This window comes from Acinonyx jubatus, chromosome A1 (genome assembly GCF_027475565.1).
Source record: "Acinonyx jubatus isolate Ajub_Pintada_27869175 chromosome A1, VMU_Ajub_asm_v1.0, whole genome shotgun sequence".
NCBI lineage: Eukaryota > Metazoa > Chordata > Mammalia > Carnivora > Felidae > Acinonyx > Acinonyx jubatus.
The window spans coordinates 210,768,223-210,789,641 of NC_069380.1; the positions used below are offsets into that span (position 1 = coordinate 210,768,223).

General features: G+C 45.2%; 1 protein-coding gene across 10 annotated transcripts in view; it reads right to left on the bottom strand.

Moving 5' to 3' along the window:
* Nucleotides 1–21,419, bottom strand: part of PDZD2 (PDZ domain containing 2) — a 364,850-nt gene that overhangs the window by 127,944 nt on the left and 215,487 nt on the right. The window contains exon 1 of one of the 10 annotated variants that reach the window (XM_027074961.2): nt 9,699–10,444. The exons of the other annotated variants lie outside the window; for them this stretch is intronic. The gene's annotated coding sequence lies outside the window, so the exon portion shown is untranslated. Of the gene's footprint in view, nt 1–9,698; nt 10,445–21,419 lie in introns of those variants that run through there. 10 annotated transcript variants of the gene reach the window in all.

Sequence of the window (21,419 nt, forward strand, 5' to 3'; positions counted from 1 at the left end):
AGATGGGTAATAAAGCAACACGTTTTTCATGGAGCAGTCTCCTGGTCATGAGGTGTCATCTGTGTCTCCTCAAGGCTGGGATTGCCACTCTTGAGGGTACAGGGAATTGGCCCCAGAAGTAGAAACAGTAAGAAAGAATTAAAAGAAAAACAGAGAGTAGAGATAGTAAGAGTCACCTTGTAATGGCCTTGCACTGTGCCATCCCACCTGCCACAACCACACACACATCCTTCCTCAGAGATGACCCCTATCCCAGGGGAGCAGAGGTGGTCTCAGGTAGGCAGGGCCTGGAAGTATGGAAGCTGAGGTGGGTCACTGCAGGGGACCAGGTCAGGGAGAAGGGGACATAAGGGAATCTAGTCAAGGCAAGCCCAAAGACTGAGAGACTATCTTGTGATTATTCAGCCTTAGACATGAGAGAGAACACGGAATGTAGGTCCGTGGAATATTCCTTAAGACTTATTCCATATTACATCCTCGGTTCAATTACCTCTTTCCTGGGAAGATAGGGCTAAAATGGCAGAAACAGATGACAAAGAAGATGGCAATAACTGGTGACCGGAAGGATCCTTTCTTCACTAGGAGTTAATAGACTGGGTTTGGGATGCCAATCTCCTGGGAGTTTGATTAGCATAAGTCAGTCTCCAGGCAGTTGATAACCTCTGGTAGATGGACAAAATTGGATTCCCAGTCTCTGTGGCCACTCTATGAGGCCACCAGCAGGCCACATGACATAAGTGGTTTGGGCCAAGGTCTGTAGCACCTTTAGGAGGTAGCAGGTCAGGACTGGGGTATCTGAGATTATTAAAGAAACTTGCTTGGGCTGTGGAGGCGCAGTGACTTTTTCCCCCCACTATACTCTGCCAAAGTACCTTTCCCTAATTCGTAAACATCCCTGAAAATCTTACAAAGACATACCACTTGCATCATTTAATTACACATGTAATAAATCACCCTCGGGGAAAGAGGACACAGAGCCTCTCAGGGCAGAGCATAAGGTCACCACGCACACATGGGGATCGGATGGTCGCCCTGCCCTCCCCAGGCAGCGGCAGTGTTCTTCCCAGCTCGCCTGGCACACACCAGCCCCAGAGCTCAGGAAGTGACCCCTCACGGAGCAGCAGCTGCAGCAGCTTCCCAGACAAGGCATTCCCACGAAAGAGCCATTGGGGGACACCCATCTGCTACTGAGCCCTTTATCTTGATGGCCTCTCCCAGGCCTGAGCCTCCACCGCATTCACTCGCCAGCCTGGCAACTACTCTGAGGCTCCAGAAGACCAAACACAGGACCCTTGGAAGCAGGTGAAGTCTTCTTTTGAGATTCTCCCACCTTCCCTGTCCTGGGGCATCTCTTCCCACAACCAAGTATTACAATAATTAAACTATTATCTATAATGGAGATTGATTAAAATTATTAGAAGTGAGTTTGGAAAACACAGGCCTTTATGTGAATTGCTGTGGGCTAGAGCCTGGCTACTGTGAATTTGTTAGAAACGCAGAAACATCAGGCTCCACCTGGACTCACTGCACAAGAATCTGCATTTTATCCCCAGGTGACTCACAGGTTGGAACACACCCTACTGTCCTGAGTTAGTATTTTTCTCCTGGTAAATAAAGATCTAAATATTAAATGGTGTGAGTAGACATTTTTTCAAAAAACATATCCAGACGGTTAACAGACACATGAAAGGATGCTCAACATCACTCATCATCAGGGAAATACAAATCAAAACCACGATAAGATACCACCTCACACTTGTCAGAATGGCTAACATTAACAACTCAGGCAACAACAGATGCTGGCGAGGATGCAGAGAAAGAGGATCTCTTTTGCACTGCTGGTGGGATTGCAAACTGGTGCAGCCACTCTGGAAAACAGTATGGAGGTCCCTCAAAAAGTTAAAAATAGAACTACCCAAGATCTAGCAATTGTATGACTAGGTATTTATCCAAAGGATACAAAAAGACAGCTTTGAAGGGGTACATGTACCCCAATGTTTATAGCAGCATTATCAACAATAGCCAAACTATGGAAACAGCCCAAAGCCGAATGTCCATCAACTCATGAATGGATAAAAAAGGTGTATACTGATACACAGACACTGGAGTATTATTCAGCCATCGAAAGGAATGAAATCTTGCCATTTGCAATGACATGGATGGAGCTACAGTGTATTATACTCAGCAAAATAAGTCAATCAGAGAAAGACAAATACCATATGATTTCACTCATATATGGAATTTAAGAAACAAAACAGATGAACATATGGGAAGGGAGGAAAAAGGAGAGAGGGAAACAGACTATGAGACTCTTGACGATAGAGAAGAGAGGGTTGGTGGAGGGAGGTGGGTGGGGGATGGGTAAATGGGTGATGAGCATTAAGGAGGGCGCTTGTGTTGAGCACTGGGTGTTATATGTAAGTGATGAATTACTAAATTCTAATTCTGAAAACAATATTACACTATATGTTAACTAGAAATTAAATAAAAATTTGAAAAAAAAATGAAATGGTAGTCTTTAAGATAGGCATTCTTTTTCTTTTCTCTTTTTTTTCTTTTTTATACCATGGACCTCTCTGGCTGTCAGGTAAAATCTCACTATTTTTAAATGCATAAAATATCTAGGATTACAAAGAAAACCAATTATGTGAAACAGAATACCCTAAATGTTTTTAAATGTATACCATAACACATTTTATTAACACATTAAATAAGAATATCTGGCAACAAGTTTATTAACTGGTATATTTTCAAAGTTGTAATGTGCATAATATTGGAAGGTATCTACTACAAATAACATGCACCATTTTTACTGGTGCCAGGCATGGGGACTGCTAATACTATAGTACTTTGACCCTAAATCAATTATTGAAGGAAACACTAAATTCAACTACAGTTTAGTGACAACAAACATTTTATTTTCCTCCCTGCCAGGTTCATAGTCCCCCTTTATTAATAGAATCGAGGTTAAGAATAAGAGATTCTTAGGGATCTTACGCAAAACAAGGTAAAAGTTGTGCCCCATATCTGACTGTCTGATCTTAGTTTGAGCAAAGATGGCCAAATCACTTCCTTCTCCAATAGAGACTGCATTTGCCTTTTTGGCTTCTGTCCACTGGCTTTGATGCAAGTTCCTACCAGAGATGAGCACTTAGATGTTTAAGAAGTACGTCTGATCAAATCCTTTAGGTTGGGGTCCCAAATATTTCTGAAACAGACATGCCAGGCTACATTCTGAATACCATTGCACAGCATAACTAAAACAATCCCATTTTGTAGGAAGCTGCTGTCTCCATCTGCATAGGTACTTCCCTACAAATGTGGATTTAATATAAATTACTGACACTGAGTTCTGAAACATTCTCCCTGCTCTGCCAGAGAGCCTGGGGCAGGCTCTCTCTCTCTTGGATCATAAGCACCTTTTCAGGGTACTTTTCTTGCCAAGAATAAGCAACACTTCCCACAGCCATGTCAACCGTGGTTCTCAAAATAAGATCCATTTTCAGAAAAAGCCAAAATCGATTTGTCTCTGAATTTCAAAACTGTACATCCAAGGCGTCTACACCGCTCTGCAGGCCATTTCCCCCTCATACTAACTGAAGTGCCATGAAAGCAAAATGGAACTGAACACATCAGCCTTGGGGGAATTCATCTGACACTTGGTTTGAACTCTCACAGAAAAGTCGCTACTACACAATGAAGCATTTCTCTAACAAACACAAATCATGTGAGCATGTTCGAGCCACATGTTTACAAAAGGAAGAAAGACCTACAAACTTGAGACCCAGTCTTACATAAAGATTTCTGCTCAAAAATAGCCATGTCTCCAGGTGCACGGAAACGCCATGAATTAGTTTCCATTTGCAGCCCTTCTCCTGGACACATGCACACACACTAGTCACTCACACTTAGCTTTTCTTTACCTAGGTGTGCTCATCTGGAAAAGAGTGCTAAACCTTACATTTCAAACACCCTGCAATTACCTTTATCTAGTTCTCCACCTATCCTGGTTCAGGGGCAGGTAATGTAGGAGATGGTTATAAGAAAGAAAATAGGCTAGGAGCAGAAGAAACCTCACAGATTTGAGGGTCAATCTGTGGATAAGAGTCTATCACAGTAAATTGTATCAGAGAAAAAATGTTTTTAAAATTTAGCATCGTATTATTCACTGTCATCGAGCCTAGAAAGGTGATTCTTTGCAAGGTTTGAGATCTTAGCTTTGAGACTGCTTTGGTTTTAGAGTAACCCAGAGGTTGCTGCTGGAGTGCATAAAGAACCCACAGTAAAAAGACTAAAGCTGACGGCAGATTCTCTCCCCACCCTGAAATCCCAACGGCAACAAATGTAATTAATTAAGCCACCAGAACACTGTAGAGATGACTCATGCTTCTCCTAGTGAAAGTTTCAAATAACTGACTCTACTCACTTAAAGATGAAGTGTTGAATTTTTGTTACCATAAGAAACGCATTAAGAATGTCTAATTAGTTATAGACATAAGAATGTCTAATGCCTCAGCATTATGCCAACAGCAGAATTTCCACCACACAAAGTTTCATGGGGCCACTGAGACCTCCATAAAATCCTCACCCACCAAGATGCCCCTAGGTACCTTCTCAGCTGCAGCATTCGGTTCTCCTTCAACATTCTTTGACTGACTTGAGGGAGAAACTGAAGTCAGGCAAGTTCTAGCCTGTCAAAAGGACTGTGCAAAGGACTTAGCTTCCCAAACCCAAACTGCAGCCTTCATTTCTGCCACCTTCTCCCCTGCAGTGATTAGAGGCGATTTTCTGTTTTCCCCCTCTGGGTCTTTACTGCTCTCCTGCCAAAACTGTCTTGCATCTGCTACAATAAAATACCTGCGATGTTTTCTAAAGCCAGCAGCTTACTGCCAACGTTCAACCCTCTACCCCACAGGCAGTGGTCTGGGAACTTTAGTCAAAGTGTTGCAAGGTGAAGGCTAAGGTGGAATTTGGCTAAGGCCAAGGCATGGTTCCTTGGAGGGCAGACCCTCCTCTGGCTGATGGAACCAGCCTGCAGGAGAAAAGAACACTTTTGTTAAAGAGGCAGAAACAAGAGCAAGAGGTATGAGGATAGGGTTGTTATCCATCAAGAGTACCATGATGAATCCAGAGAGTCATGCCATTCAAAATGAAGGTCACCTATGGTGCCTTTGAATTCCCTCCCACTTCTCCCTGGCGTGGGCACTTCCAAGTGTGTTCTTATTTGGGTAGGAAGTGAAATTGATCACTGCCGCCCCCCCCCTTTTTTTCTGGAGGGGGAGGGAGGAGAGACTGTAAGAATGTTCAAGCTTTTGTTGAAAGGGCAAGGCTTGGGAAGATATAATGTAGAAATAGAAAGCTATCTACTCTTCAAGGAAGAAATGTGCAAATGTTTTTTTGCCCCCACAGTCTGAGTTGTCACACTGAAATAGAGGCTTTTGAACTGAACTGATTCTCAGGGACCACTCTGGTTGATCCTCAGACTCACCCTACTCTGCCAATTTCCAACTTGGTTTCCATCTTTTAATTTGGGAAGAAAACTAGAGTGGAAATTAGAAAGGCAAAGAAGACAGTCCCAAGTGTCTTGCTTTAAGACACCTGATAGCCTCCAGACCTCAAAGTTACCAAAAATACAAAGTAATGCTTCTCTTTTACCAAAGGCATCACTCTCGGTCCTCCTAAGTGCCAAGTTTCTCTGGTGTATGTAAAATATAGTTATATTGCTTCTTCAGGAAGAGACCATAAAAAGGCAGGCAGATCTAGAGTCCCAGGTCAATTGCTGTCTTGACCTACTTACTGCCCAGGGACCTTGTATCTAAGGCGAGACTGTGTGAGCTCACCCTGTGCCCGACTGAAGCCATCTGTGGAATGCAGTACACTGCATGTGTGGGTGCATGCCCACGCACACCTAGATTTAACAAACCACGGTCACATAACGCAAAGGGCCAATCAGCAGAATAGGACATCAGAAGATGTCTTCGTAGGGCATACTCTGCCCCCTCCTTTGCTAAGCAGAGCAGGTATCATGTGAGTGAAGAAGGATGCTACCACCTTCTTCCCTGGCCACTGAGGAAACAGCAGAGCTCCAGTCAGGACATCCAAGGTGACAGGGATGTTGTGCTATACCCCCTGACTCCCACGGCAGGCAATGTTTGACGTTGAGAGAGTACACTGCCTCCTGAAGTTAAGAGGGACACAAAGCTATACAAAAGGAACCCCTGCCAGCCACTGAGAGGTGAAATTATTAATTCCCTTTCATGGACATGATCACAAGCTTCCCTTGCTAACTCAGAATCATAACTTCTATTTGCTTGGCCATTTCTCTCTTCTAGATTTTATGTACTTTTGTACACATAGGCAAACATTTAGGTTGGTCATTTATCCCATTCACCATCAGGGAAAAGTTGATGAACAGAAGTCAGATTCGAGTCCTGTTCAGATAGCCAAAGGGAGGGGGACAGATACTCCAGCTATGAGCTGACACACTTGCCCTCCCAATAGTCTATAAATGAGTTGGCTGATGAAGGGCTGCTTGTGGCTTATCCTCCAGTTTAGCTCATGATCATATTTTGACTGGTTGGCTGCCTCTGTCTCTTTATGAGCCAACTTGGTCGCGTGGCTCAGAACTGAAAAGGTCCCTCATGCTACTTTGAGACACCAGGTAGTTCGAGAGCTCTTAGATACACACGGCCAACCCATGCAGAGGAAGAGGTTACTCACCCTCTAACCATGGCCTTCTGGCAACCCAAAGCTGACCCTTCACCCCAGAGCCTGTGCCCCATTAAATCTGGCCACCGAGCACCACACCCTCTTGGGCAAGCTTCATAAATCGCCTCACGTGCTGTGATTCCTAACTGCTCCTTGCTTGGGGAGTCCAGGCCTCAGCGTGCTCTGCTTCTGGTTGAGTTTCAGCACTTACGCAAATCAGGTTTCTGACTATGTCTGAAATTCCAGTGCATACAGGAATAGCAGGTTGCTTAATCTCTAAATTCAGAGCCAAACTCTTTTCTAAATACAGACAAAGGTGCTGCCTGGATCACATGGTAGATTAAAGGACCCACCCTTGCCAGTTCTGACAGGCCGACTTGTCAAGTACATTGCCGCCATCTTGTTTTCCAGCCCCGAACTCCCATGGGACACCATACTATACATATTTTCATACTTCCTCACTTGTTTCCATCTGTCAAACTGGGCCCCACCCCCATTCTTCTCCACTGACAGCATCCAATTTCCAAATACAGGACACTAGACAGTGAAATGTCTTGGAGAGAAAAAAATTAATACTGGCCATTTTATTTTTCTTCTTAAACTACAATCTTCTTGTAAGAAACTCTTCTGTGTTTCTGCAGTAGACAGTAAGCTACTTACTTACTTATTGCTCCATATCCAGGCCTGCAGTTTTGATACAAGTTAAACATGAGCAAGGTCACCAGATTTTCCTCTTCCCTTATTAGAAAGGACATTAACAATGAAATACTGTGCTGGGTTGAGGAGAACTCCATGTTCAGGGAAAGGCCGGTGGACCTATAGTAAGCTTTCTTGGATAGCAATAAAGGAACACTGTTCTGGATATGAGAAAACATGATATTCATTTCACTCTCTTTTTTATTACAGAAAACATCTTTTTTTCCCAAGTCTGATAGCAAACAACACAGATTGTAGAATTCTGGCCAGCATTCAGTCCACAAAAGAGAAACAAGGAAGTGAATCATTTTTGTGTAAGCGGAGTTTTGTTCCCCATCAGACTCTTTCAGCAGGGGGCACCGTCACCATGTGGTGGGTCTCCCAGATGCCTTCACCAGAAGGTTCACCAACAAGGGGAAAGGAGGAAAATCCAACCACAATGCACAGTTCATCTGATGTTTCTTTCCCATTGATTGGACCCTGAAGAAAATCTTCCAATTTTCCTGCTCCTGAATCCACCCTTCTGGAGGCAATAATGCCTTTTAACAGACTGAGAAACTAAAATCAGTTTCCAAAACAACAGCTCATTCAAACTGTCGAGAACTTGAGCTGTGTCAACAACCCACTGAGCATTCTGGTCACGAGTGATATTAAAAATCAGAGGTCAGCAACTATTTTCTCTAAAGCGTCATAGAGAAACTATCTTAGGCTTTGCAGACCTTATCTGTCTCTGTCCTGTATTCTTGTTTCTTCAGCCCTTTAAAATGTACAATACACATCTAGCTCCCAAGCCCTCTGAATACAGGCTGAGACAGGCTGGGTTTGGTGCACAGGCCACAGTGGGCTGACCTCTGACTGCTTCCAGAATGGATCCGAAAAAGGAGTCTGTCCCCCAGTTCAGCCTAAATCACAGCAAAAGCACCTGGAACAGGCACGTAAAGGATGGGAGACAAAGGCGCCCCACCCAACTGATGGAGAGTCAGCCAGAAAGGAGACTTGGGGGCAGTGGGAACAGGAGAGACTGTCCCCCCTCCCCTCTACACACTGGCTGTCACTTTGGAAGGCAGAGAAGTCAGAGAGAACAAGAGAGCAGCGATAAGGTATGGGCTTGCCTTGGCTAAGCACAGCCCTCCAGGCCTAAAATGCAAAGCCAGAAGATTTGGCTTCCCCAGCCCCACAGATGGACTCAGCCAGCCAGTAAGCGAAGCAGCTCTCACATCAACCTCCTCAGACACACCCCTGTGGCTAATATGGCATTCTCCAAAGCTCCACTCCAAAGGTGCCAGTACTCAGGCAGGACTATTCCACTGAAATCTTAAGATCTCTATCTAATTCTGATGCTTCTGTCACTCTGACCACCCACACCATTTCTGATTGCCCCCAAGTCAGCTCAATTCCACTACTCTGACCACTTCGCTGGGGGGAAATGCATGTCCAATTATCCGGCACCTATCAGAAGCAAGGCCTGGCAATGGCTCCAAAACCCAGGCTTGAGCTGCTCTTTATTCTGTTCCTCTTCTCATCTCACAAGCCCCAACAATGGAAAGGATGCTCTGAGACTTAGCTGTAACCACGGGAACCACAGATCTGTCTTTAAATTATCCTTGCGTGTGGCCGCAACCCATGGCCCTCCACGTTTATTTTCTACTTCTGAGCATGAAGACATTACTGTGACAGTTTCCAATCCTCTGACCCTCATCTCCCCCCTGCCCCCACCATGACAAATATTTAGATCCACACTTTACTTTCCAATTCCCTGACTTAGAAGCTGAGCAAAGCAAGCCTGCCTTAATGGAGAAAACATTAGTGCATTCAGGCTTCACTCTGGATCCCCGTCAATTTCGAGATATTTCACAGCTGTTGTACATCTACTTCCTTTCTTGCAAAAGCCAGCAAAAATTAGCAAGCACCTTGTTGGCACTGAAATATAAAAATACAACAATGGTCAAGCCTGAAAATCAGTTTCTGGTTGGCTATCTTCAAACTATTTGTTCTAAAACAGTGCCTGAAGTTCATTTATCATCTGCCAAGTTTAAAATCAGTTTTAATTCAATGCTGCATGGTTTGGTAGGATTGTTTTCAAAGCAACCTCCAGAATATAAGTCATTTGGTCATCAAAGTAGTCACTGAGAAAAAACTCTTGCTTGGGCAGCTATCAGCACAATTCATGCTAGGTCTGTTTCTGATGTCAGTATTATCTACTCGTTTCTTATATGCTTAAAAAAAAATGCAAACATATAAGTTGTGTTCGGAGAGAAGACAGGGTTCTCTCCCCAGCTCGGGTCCCCTCCTACCTGCTTCTGAGCTGATCAGGTGAGCCTTCTCTACTGTGCTTCACACCCACTTGAACAGAACAGGCTCCAGAGTTTGTCGTGCTTCATTTCCCTTCTCCATTCAGTCCTTTAAAGTCCCGGGTTATTAGCTATCAACAAAAATGTGAGCCATGCCAGGGCGTGCTCTGACTTCCTGCCTGCTCCCCATGCTCTACTGAGCTTAGGAGCAGATTTTCTCTCTCCTCCTCCAGCTTCACCTCCTGCGCTCGAGGGCCCCACCCACAGCACTCAGATCATTTTTCATTTATGAGTGCATCCAGCGAAACTGTGTGTAAGAGAATGAGCCAACCCCTGCCCTGCCAGTGTCCTGGAACCACGCTGCTAAAGGCGGCTTTAATTTTCCAGGAGTATGGGGGAGCATTAGCTTGTGGCAGAAGTCATCTGGGGTTTCCTCCTGCAGGTATCTGCAGACCAGACTTCCATCCACAAAGGACCCACACCTTGGTGATGGAGTTGTAAGAGCATCAGTACACAGATGCCACAACCTGAAATACCTTGAAGATTTCAGGCACGAGACAACAAAAATACACTAAAAATGTGAAGCCAGGATGATCAGTGAAGAAACAGCACCCAGTGACCTATTTTACTTTGCACTTATTAAAAGGCCAGGTTTCTTACTTCATTTAAATGGGAATAAAAACTGAGACTTTAAATAATATTATAAAGAAGCCCACTGGTAAGTAAAAGACCATTTGTGTGTGTGTGTGTGTTTTTTTTTTATGTTTATTTATTTTGAGAGAGAGAGAGAAACGGGAGGGGCAGAGAGAGAGAGAAAGGGAGAAGAGAATCCCAAGCAGGCTGCATGCCAAGAACACGGAGTCCGACGTGGGGCTTGATCTCATGAACCACGAGATCATGACCTGAACCAAAATCAAGAGTCAGATGCTTAACCCGCTTAACTGACTGAGCCACCCAGGTGTCCCAGTAAGAGACCATTTGTAAAAAAAGAAAAAAAAGGAGCCCTTTGCCATGATGATCCCTAATCTATAAGTTTCCTACTCCAACAACACTTGCATCTTCCATTCTGGACCACTACTTGCAAAAATAGAGATTATGAACCAGCTCCTGAGAACACTTACCCAGCCAGAATGTCAGCAGCTACAAAGATGATAAGATTTTATCAGGAAATAGAATTTTTACAAATAGGCTCCCCCAAACCAATACACATGTATCATGACTTCCACTATGTACAAAATTCACCTTATCTGCAGCTGGAGCAAAAGGGGTCGTTCATGTACCACCAACCAGGTCCTGAAAACCCTATGGCCTTCGGAGTAGATATGAAAATTTGCACAAAGCCATTAAAATGGGAATGTGTTATTATGAAAATACTGACAGTCTTTTAGTAGCTGTTCTTGTCAGGAACGAAGAAAGGAGCAATTCCTCTGCTCATTGGCAGGCATGCTCGGGTCAGGCTTTAGAGTTAATGTTGGTCTGTTTTCACTCTCATCATTTATTTTAGAGTTTTATCCAATATGGATTTCCTCCTATGTTTCCTCGTGTTGTCTAAAGCTAGTCCCAATCACCAAGGGAAGTTCTTAAGTTTAAAAAATTGCTTTTTAATTTCCCTATATTGAAAAGCTGATGACTTAGGATCCAGACTTGAAGTCTGCTTCTTTCTTTAATTACATGGTTACAATGTCCCCTAAGAAAAAAATGCTATACATCTTCATATGTTTCAAGTGGGTTCTAGTCATCTAGTCTAGTCTAAGACCACATCCTTGAAAAAAAGTAGGTGATCTGCTTTTTACAGAGCAGACCCAGAGAAGCAAGACACAAAGTCACTGGTAAATACATGATGTGTCACTGGCAGGGCAAAAAGAACTGACGGGAAGATCAGTTCCTAGTCTCTAAGCCCGAAAAGGGAACCCCGGACCGGTTCCAGTTTTCCCATGCCAACCAGGAGCCTGAAGGTTGATTACATGGGTGCCCTTCTGGGATTCACCTCCCTAGTTCCAGGACAGTGGACTTGCTCTGAGTTTAAGCTAAAAGGAGGGTTTCTGTTCTTTAAAAAAAAATTTAAGGAGGGGAAAAAAAGGAGGTTAAAATTTTCTTGATCCATAACCAACTAGTCTTAGAGGTAAAGTTTGCCTATATTCGCTGCAGTGTTAGTTTGTGAGATGGCCAAAAATCGATGGTGAAACCAGTTATTCTGCCCGCCTCCTGTTCTCTCAACCAAGGGTGGATAATATATATTATATAATTTTGCTTTAAGGGGAATTGCTGTTACATTTACTCATAGAAGTAGCCATGCAGCCTGTACTAGACAAATACACAAGCCATTAGAGGCATCTAACCATCCAAGGTTCTGGGGAAGAGGAGATTTGGGTCAAACCTCCCACGGTAGAATTGGAGCTCTGCTTTCTTCTCTCACTTTTACACCTAAGGCTCTCCCATGAGCAAAAGCAGAAGGGTAACAAACAAAGGCAGCATCAGAAGGACAGGGAGCTAGAGAATGTTCCAGAAATCCCTAACAGAGAAAGAAATCAACAAGCCAAAGGACACTCTGGATACATACCCCACAGAATTGAAAGCAGGGACACAAATGACTATACGCACAACCACATTTACAGCAGCAATTCCCAAAAGGTCGAGGCAACCCAAGTGCCCATTGACTAATTAAGGGATTAAAAAAATGTGGTATATACATAAAATGGAATATTACTTAGCCCTAAAGAGGAGATTCTGAGGCATGCTACGACAGGGATGAACCTCGAAGACATTATGCTAAGTGAAGAACACGGGCACAAAAAGATAAATGTCCCCTGATTCCTCTTATGTCAGGTACCTAAGGGTAACCAGATTCACAGGGACAGAAAGTAAAATGGTGAATGCCAAGGGCTGGAGAGAGGGGAGAATACAGAGTTATTGTTTAATGGGTACAGAGTTTCAGTTTTGCAAGAGAGGATGTTCTGGAGACAGATGGTGGTGGTGGTCAGACAACAATGTGGTCACATCTAATGCCATAGAACTGCATACTTAAAAATAGCTAAAATGGCGGGCAACTAGGTGGCTCAGTCACTTGAGCATCCAACTTTGGCTCAGGTCATGATCTCGTGGTTCATGAGTTCAAGCCCTGCATCAGGCTCTGTGCTGACAGCTCAGAGCCCGCTTTGGATCCTCTGTTCCCCCCTCTCTCTGCCCCTCCCCTGCACGGTCTCTCTCTCTCTCAAAAATAAACATTTAAAAAAAAAAAAGGAAAAAAAATAGCTAACATGGTAAATTCTATGTTACATACACTTTTATAAAGCTAATGGAACCTGCATCTTCTCTGCAATTGCCCCTTGGCCAGTCTTATGACTATCATGCTTCATATTATTAAAGCCACAAAGTGAAAAGACTACCCCTTGCCAATTCATAAATGACTTGACAACAACAGGAAGCACTAAAATTGCCTCTTTCTTTTCCCCATCCCCCAGAATGTTGTGAACTCCACCCATGTGCTCAGTTTGTTTCTATATTCTGTGATGGGAGAGGATAATGTCAGTACTGATGGGCAACACCCTCAGACTTGTTCAAGCACGGAGAGCCCTGGCCTGGAAACGTGAACAAATGGCTCCCTTCCAACCTGGCCACCAAGGCAGCTCTCGTGGAGTTCACACACCCCTCTCACCTCCCTCAACTCCAGCAGCACCTACTGATACCATCATGTTTTTTTGGTCCTTACTTGTATACAGAACTGGTTTTTGTTTGTTTTTGCAATTGAATCTGAGACCAAAAGTCTGGTGGATGGAGCGGCTTTCAGCTCTCTGATCAGCCCTTCTCAGTCTCCATGCTCAACTTGCCTCCTCCCTGCCGGCAACCAGGTGAGACCAGAATGGGCATGAGTGTCTCTCCCCCCGCCTCCCTGGGTCACACCCCCACTGCCAAGCAACTACAACCAAGTGAGAGCCTCTTGCTCCTCAATCTCCATCTTCTTCCAGAGCTTCAGACCCAGACCTCTGCCTGCCTCCTGCTCTGTTCCACCTGCATGGCAGGTAGCATCTCACACTCAGCGTGCCCTGAAATAAAAACCATCATGCTCTCCCTCAAACCAGCCCATCCTCCTATATTCCCTCTTTTAATTAATGCCCACCCCTGGTCACCCAGCATTCGAGTCCCCACCCACCGCCCTCTTTCCTTCGCACTTGGTGGTTGGTTGGGTCCTGTCTGCTCCACTTTGTACGTCTTTCGTTGTCCCCTCCCCTGTATTTTGTCATGTTTAGGGTCTTAATTCCAAACTCTTCTCTGTTCCTCAGTTGTCTACCCCTCCAATCTATCCTGCACACAGAGACATCCGCTGGCAAGTATGTAAGATCTGCTTGATAATTTCTCACTGCTCTAATAATTTCTCATCGCCCGAAGGATGAAGCCTAAATATCTTTACTCTTGATCTAGCCCCATTGCCTGCATCGTGAAACACACTGGCTACTGCTCTTTTTCATCTGTTTATGCTTCTCACATATACCAGTGCTTTTCAACAGGGCAAGATTTTACGCCCTGTGGGAAGGAGGAGGGCTTGCTACTGACATCTAAAGGGTAGAGGTAGTGCTAAACATCCGACAATACGCAAGACAGCCCTCTGCAACAAACAACAGAGGATATGGGTTCTTACGGCGTTGGATTACACTGTATTTATTACCACAATGGCTTCCCACTCTGGGGCTGCAAGCATGCATGTTGTCAGGTGCAGAAAGTTACATGAATGAGACAAGCAGGTTAGGCAAGAGCAACAGGGGTGGTGAAAACTGGAGCAGCCATCTCTGTCCTTAAGAACTCAGAGTCAACATTCCAAAAACCCTGAGCTGAACCACTGCAGCTTCTACGAGGCTCGTGAGCAGAGGTGAGGACTGCTCACTTCTCTGGCACTTGCTCCATTGAAAGTGCTGGATCAACATTTACTGGAAAGTTCCCTTTTGTATTTCCTTCAGAGTGCTACCTTCCCCTAAGTTCTAGCGAATAAATGGGAAAACAGGACAAAGCTCTCTTCATGTCAGATCCTTAAAACAGTTTCACTGTCCTTTTGAATGTTTTTTTCTCAAGGGTTCTTTGTACAATTCCTCATTACCCTACTCCAGTTTTCCCACAAATACATTCAACAAAGTGCCAGTTTGAGAAGATGCCCTGTGGAAGAAGGGCTCCATGGTCCAATACGTTTGAGAAGTGTTGCAGACTAGCTCTCCCTTTAACTAGTGCATCCAGATCTTACTTTATCAAACAGCTCCCACCCCTTTCTATAATATAGCTGATTAATAGCAAACAAGTGTGTTGAGGACTTTTCAAACACTCTCCAGCATTCTCCTTGGCCATCTGATTTGCCCTTCCATCCAGATGGGGCACTCTTTGGTTTAAACTTGCACATGGGTGCAGGAAAGTTCCAGCTGCCCCTAACTCCGTCCCCATCTCTGAGGCCAGGATGGGTCTTCTCCCCACTTTTCCCATCTTCATAACTTGCCTCCACATCTACAGGAATGTGGGCACATTGAAACTTCCCAGCTTTCTTCGGGAAGGAGCTGTCTTAGGAAAAGATGGAGGGAGGAAATGAGAGCTATGCTATGGTCAGTGGTTGCAATCGAATAGGAGGTACCCACTGGCATACCCCAAGGACTTGGGATCTTGGACAATGACACGTGATTCTTAGGCCCAGCCTTACAGAATCAAGGCCCATTGATGAGGATTATATCAGTCCATTCAAAAAGAAAAGTGTGTCTCTTCTGCACCCAGATGGAGGAAAGGACCAATCATTTTGGACAAGGAAAGTCTAACGTCAGAGGAGTAGAAAGTCTTTATGACACACACCACCAGAGACACGTTTGCCATACTCCTCCACAGACAGGTGGACCAGCCCATGCCCTGACTTCAAGGCATTTGTACCTCCTCAGACCCTAGCCAAGGACAAACTGCTTAGACCAACCAGCCACTGGTCTTAGCCACAAGAGTGGTGATTGGTCCCCACTTTCTATCCTGGCTTGTCAGTCCAATCAATCCTTTGAATTGAGGCAGTTTCTTTCATAGAAATGGAGACGTTTTTGCTTTTGCAAGCTAAATCCACCCCCATCATAACTTGAACTCACTCCTGGGAAACCTGCCCCAGACCTGAGGACCCCCATGGACCAAGCCATGAGTGTTGATAACTCACACTCAGCTGAGCACAGGGAAAAAGCAGTTTCCTTAGCCAATGTCACCAGCCACCTTCAGCTCGACACCTCTCTGTAATGCCTCTCATGGCCTTGGGCTCTCTAAGACATCAATTTCTGTGAGCATCTCTGCAGACATTTCCCCAAAGATTTCCACAAGATTAGCTACCCCTCAAGACCAGAATCAGACAAGTAATTAATAAAGGTCTCCTGTAAGCACCTGTGCAACGTGAATTTGCTGGGCAGGCAAGACCCTGTTCATTCGAAAAGATTCCCACCACTTGCCATGCAGCACGTGCTGAACGAGAAGTGACAGATACAGGCAGTCAGGGCTCCAGGATTCCCACAGGGAGGTGTCATGATGGGCGGGGTAATCAAGAGTGACTTCCACAGGAAGTGGGTCCTACAGAAAGTCTTAAAGTCAGCTTCTTGGTCTTGCCTTTTCCCACAGCTCCACACTTCTCCCAGATAAATAGAGAGTGGGCTACGTCTCATAGATGCGGCTTCTGGAGACAACTGCATTCCAGCCAGACCCACCCGACCTGACACACTGGCATGGTGAGCAGAACACGTCAAATGGCAGGCTTGTTAAACAGGCATTCTGGAAAGGACCGCTGCCAGCCAGGTTTGGGATCAAATTGCTGCCCATGCCACTAGGTGTGTATGAACCAGATAAGCATGACAGAGGCCACAGTCACAAGTCCACTAGAATGCCACACAGGGGAAATAAAAACAGCGGGCAGGGTTTGGAATCTCCAGCCTTCTGTATTTTATTTTCACTGCACTGATATCGTCCAAGAGTGAAGGTGTTGCCATCCGCTTGGCTTTCGGAAACTTAAGGTGACGCGGATGATTCGTTACTCCCTAACAATCCCACTGAGGCAGGTGCGCCCCAAACACACATAGACTGTAGAGTTACACAGAAGACTCAGGGCAGAGAGCAGGGTTCTGGGTAGTGTTCTCCTGCAGCAAGAGACTAAGCTTAATTTTGACTCCTGCCGAGGTGCTGAGTGGTCAAGGGAAGCCACTGATGCTACATCACTTGGGTCACCGGATCAGAGTGCACACTCCAAGAACACTCCACACCGTGTGATCATGTGATCAGGCTGCAGGTGCACCTCAGAAGGTCTGGTGAAATGTGTTGGAACTGGACATTTTTTTTTTTTTAAAGCAGTTTCTATAACTAGTCAACTCCTCCCCCGCCCCCTGCCCTGTCTTCTTGGGCTCTTCTGTAAGCTTAATAGTGGCAACGGAGTTCCCTGTGGTGCTTTGGGTTTTAAAGGTTTATTGCACCCAGTCTGTAATTTTCAGATCTCAAAATAATTCCTGTTAAAAAAACACAGTCCCCTAAGCTTACCAAGTCTACATTATGATTAAAAATTATTAGAGTTTTAGGGCACCTGGGTGGCTCAGTCGGTTAAGCATCCAACTTTGGCTCAGGTCATGATCTCGCGGTTCGTGGGTTTGAGCCCTATGTTGGCCTCTGTGCTGACAGCTCAAAGCCCAGAGCCCGTTTCAGATTCTGTGTCTCCCTCTCTCTCTGCCCCTCCCCTGCTCAATCATGCTTTCTCTCTCTCTCTCAAAAAGAAATAAACATTAAAAATATTATTAGAGTCTTTCTTATTCAAGTAGGAAAGGGTGGGTGAGGCCCTTGGAGGAGGAAACCCATCAAAAGCCACATTAGACTCAATGACATGTTTGCACTCAAATGTACATTAAGGTATTTCTCATCTTTACCAGGAAGAATCTACTCTTGGAATCATGCATGGTTCTGTGGGGGTAGGAACTTGACTTACAAAACCACAGTTTTCAGAAGCAACGGTGAGGAAGCTGGGTCATACATGGAAATTTCTTTCTATGAGCCTCCAAACAATTAGTTATTTGTTTCCCGTCCCCCCTTTTTTTCCCACAAGAAGAATTTCTCTAAATAATTGGAGACTTCCCATGGGAATCAGGCAATGGTGACTTCCAGGTCTTAAACGTTATCTAAAACAGTTTAAAAACAAAAGCCCCAAGAATGTGCCTGACTAACTTCGTAACAATGAAAACTCTGGCAGTAAGAACAGCAGCCAAAGCACAAAACTGCAAATACCTCACAGGAGGGCGATGCTTTGGCTTGTACTCAACCAAGAATAGTGTGGTCCTCCCAGCACTGACCAATGAAAGCGTAATTTTTAAGACTCGGGGAAAAAAAGTTCACAAAAGGTCTTCACATTCTAATAAGTAAACTATCACACTCCCAAAGAAAATAAACTGGGCTCAAGAACTTCAGAAATTACTTTAGCTGCAACTTTTCATGACATACACCTCAGATTTCAGAGCGCCGAAATGGGGCTGGACGCTTCACAGAACACTGCAGGCTGAGAGCACAGACTACGTCTCACGGTTTAAGGAACTTCCCCAAGTTGCCAACCAAACCAGGTCTGCCTGTTCCTTTTCTTCCTAAATCCTCTGTTCTCTCCTCTCTGGCACCGTTTTCTTAACATGTCCCGTTTGTCACAGAGAGTCTCTTAGGAGGGACAGCACATTTTGTGCAAAGAGTGAGCTTCGGTTGGACCACGGCGGGTTAAGAACCTTCTCTGCTTACTCGCTCCGTGAAGAATAACAGACCTCAACACCTTGCCTTCCACGTCTGAAAAGTACAATGCATTTTCAGGGTCGTTGCTAAAATAGGGAGATGGTGGTATCTGGGATCATCTCAGCGCCGACCACATAGCAGGCATTCAATGAACTATGGTTACAGTGACCACTGTATGAGACCCGCTCATTCTACACCTAGTCCTTGGCATTTCAGTCTCCTCTCTTAGCTGTTCTGCTAACCGAATTACACACGGCTTGTCCTGCTTCCAAACGTTCCTGGCTTAACTGAAAGTGACAAAGGGGAAACTGGGAAGGGAAAGCAGAGGGCTCGGTGAAGGGCAGTGTGAAAAGATCCAGGAGTCAGTGCTGAGTGTTCCTCCAAAGGGGCTGCCAGCTCCAATCAAGCCACTGCTTACTTGACAAGAGGAGCGAAGAGGGAACCACATGCTGCCCAGGGTTTTCCCTGAAAAGCCACACAAAACGCCCATGCGGGGAGCTCTGTCAAAAAGATCCAGGCTTCCACTTGGAAGGGCGTGGCACTTTGCTTCTCAGGAGCGAGAGCTTCATCTATCTTTTTTTTCCAGATTACTTCCTGTCAGGATAGGCGTGAGTCAGGTCCCTTTCTTTTTTTTTTTTTTTTTTTTTTTACTTGATGAAAAAATGGAAGAGAAAAGAAGTGTAATGATTAAGGCTACTTTAAAAATTAAAGGAGAAGCCTGAACTAGATTAGCTATGCTACTTGAAAAGAAAGGTTACCTGAGAGCCCCTGGAACTCCCAGGAGAGCCACGGCTGTCTTTCCTTGTCCTTTCCATAGACTCTATAATATGTCTCGAGGGAGAACTCTGAAGTACCCAGAATGATGTCCACAAATGATTTCCAGATTGTTCTTTCCCTGACTTAACTTCTCAATCCCAGGAACTCTGTGTGCCCACTGTAGCTGGCTCCCTGTTACCTGTAGGGGGTTGACATTTGCAACTGAATGTGCCAATAACCTTTTACCCAGCTTGTCACCTCTCCTTTCCCCAAGGCACTCCCTTCAGCCTCATGGGCACCTCCACTCTGAGCTCTTGGGAAACCGGGTCAGAATTTCTCTGTTCTTTCCGTACATCCTCACGTGGAGGGGGACCGTATTTCTTATTTCCTTTCTAGCCCTCCTTGGCTATAGGTTTACAAAATTCTCCACATGCCAGGTGTTAAATGCCATAAGCATCCCAATCCTGGATCGAACGCAAACTCATCTGACTGTGGCCACCAAACTGTTCAACTGGCTGACCCCGCCTTCCTTGCCAGCTCCACCTGGTTTCCTCACCAGGTGAGGTTCCTGTGTGTTCCTTCACAACAGGCTGCTGTGTCCCCACCCTCCCTCAAGTGGTAAAGACGGTCTTCATCAACCTTTGCTCCCAGCCACATGCTTCCCAAGTCTGCAAATACTGCTACTACGTTTATAAACAGTTACACACGAGCTGTCCCTATCATGGTGACAATTAGCACCAGGACGTTCAGTAAATACTGACAGATTTTGATAGGAGGCTCACAGCTCTATCCCATTTCACCCTCAAGGAAACTGCCCCATCAATCCTGGAGCTCCCTCCCTTCCTTCGGCATCTGGACACTACGTTTTATCTCTGGCCAAACAAAATGCTCTTGCCCAGGGACAGCCAGGAAACTTGCTTCAGCACTTGCAACACCTCGCAGATTACAAGGCCTTCAAAGAGTTGGAAGCAATGAACACCCAGGGGTCCTTGAGAAAAACCACTGAACACATACAGGAGGCCACAGCTTTGCAAAAGTTAACACTCAGATCGGGGCAAGCCCAGTCTAAAAATAGGTGCACCTGAAGGAGGAAGCTGTCAGAAAGTATCAGAAAGCACAGGAATGCCACCACACCTACCTCACAGGGTTTGTTTGCTGGGCTGGGACAGCCAGTGCCCTGGGTTTGTAGCGACACAAAAATGGCACAGGTGTACTCATTCACCTCTTGCTCCAAGGCAATCAGGGACCCAGTGGGAGGAGAAATCAGGCTCAAAGCTGGCTGAGGGCACACAAAGGTACTCTCCCATTCAATTCAACCGCACTTGGAGTGGAGAAGCCAATACTCAGACATGCCAATAGTCTCTGAATGACAGCAGGAAGATGTGTCCAAGAAGGGCACACACGGCTGCCAACATGGACACCAACGCCCTGTTCTAGAATGAACCATGGAGGAAGGCTTTTTGTAAACACCGTGTACTGCATCTAGAAAACGTCCAGGGGAAAAAAAATGAAAAAATTCCAGCATAACCCCCCTCAACTGTTGTTTGCCTACCAAGGATTCAGCCTTCAGATTTTATGAGCATTTGCAAACAACAGGAGAAATATGAGCCCCACCACCCCCCCCAACAGCAGCCCCCACACATGGATGTTGAGATGACTACAGCCCTTGCCAGATCAGCATCCAATAAATTCTTCTTAGAAGCAAGAGGCTCTCAATAAAGGGTTTTTGAACAAAGCACTGGTCTGAAGTTTTCCTGTAAAAAGGAAATTTTCCCCACTGACAGAGTGAAAACAGGACTGTGCTCAGAGAGGGGCCAAGAGCTCATTAACCTGTCTGCCTACTCCTGGTCCTTTGCTCTTTTTTTCCAAAACCTGTCTGAGACTAATATTTGTTTCTAAGCAGGCTAAATGTTGAAACAAAAAACATTTTTTTAACCCATTAACATATACTTATGCAAGAGCACACTGACAAGAGAGTAGACACACACTCTCACACGCAGATCAGAGCTCCCTTTCTCTTACACATCCTTCAGCCTTTGGTCTTTGAAACTCTCTGCCCTGTACACACATCAAAAGGCATGCTCACGAGTCTTCAGAATGTTTGCAGGCAAACCCAGAAATAACCTTCTCTTCGGAGAGAGCAGGGCTGGTTTGGAGAGTTCACCCACCTCTTGGTAGAAACATCCAGATACAAGGCTCTGATAAGGATGGTCCTCTAAGTGCCCAGAGGAT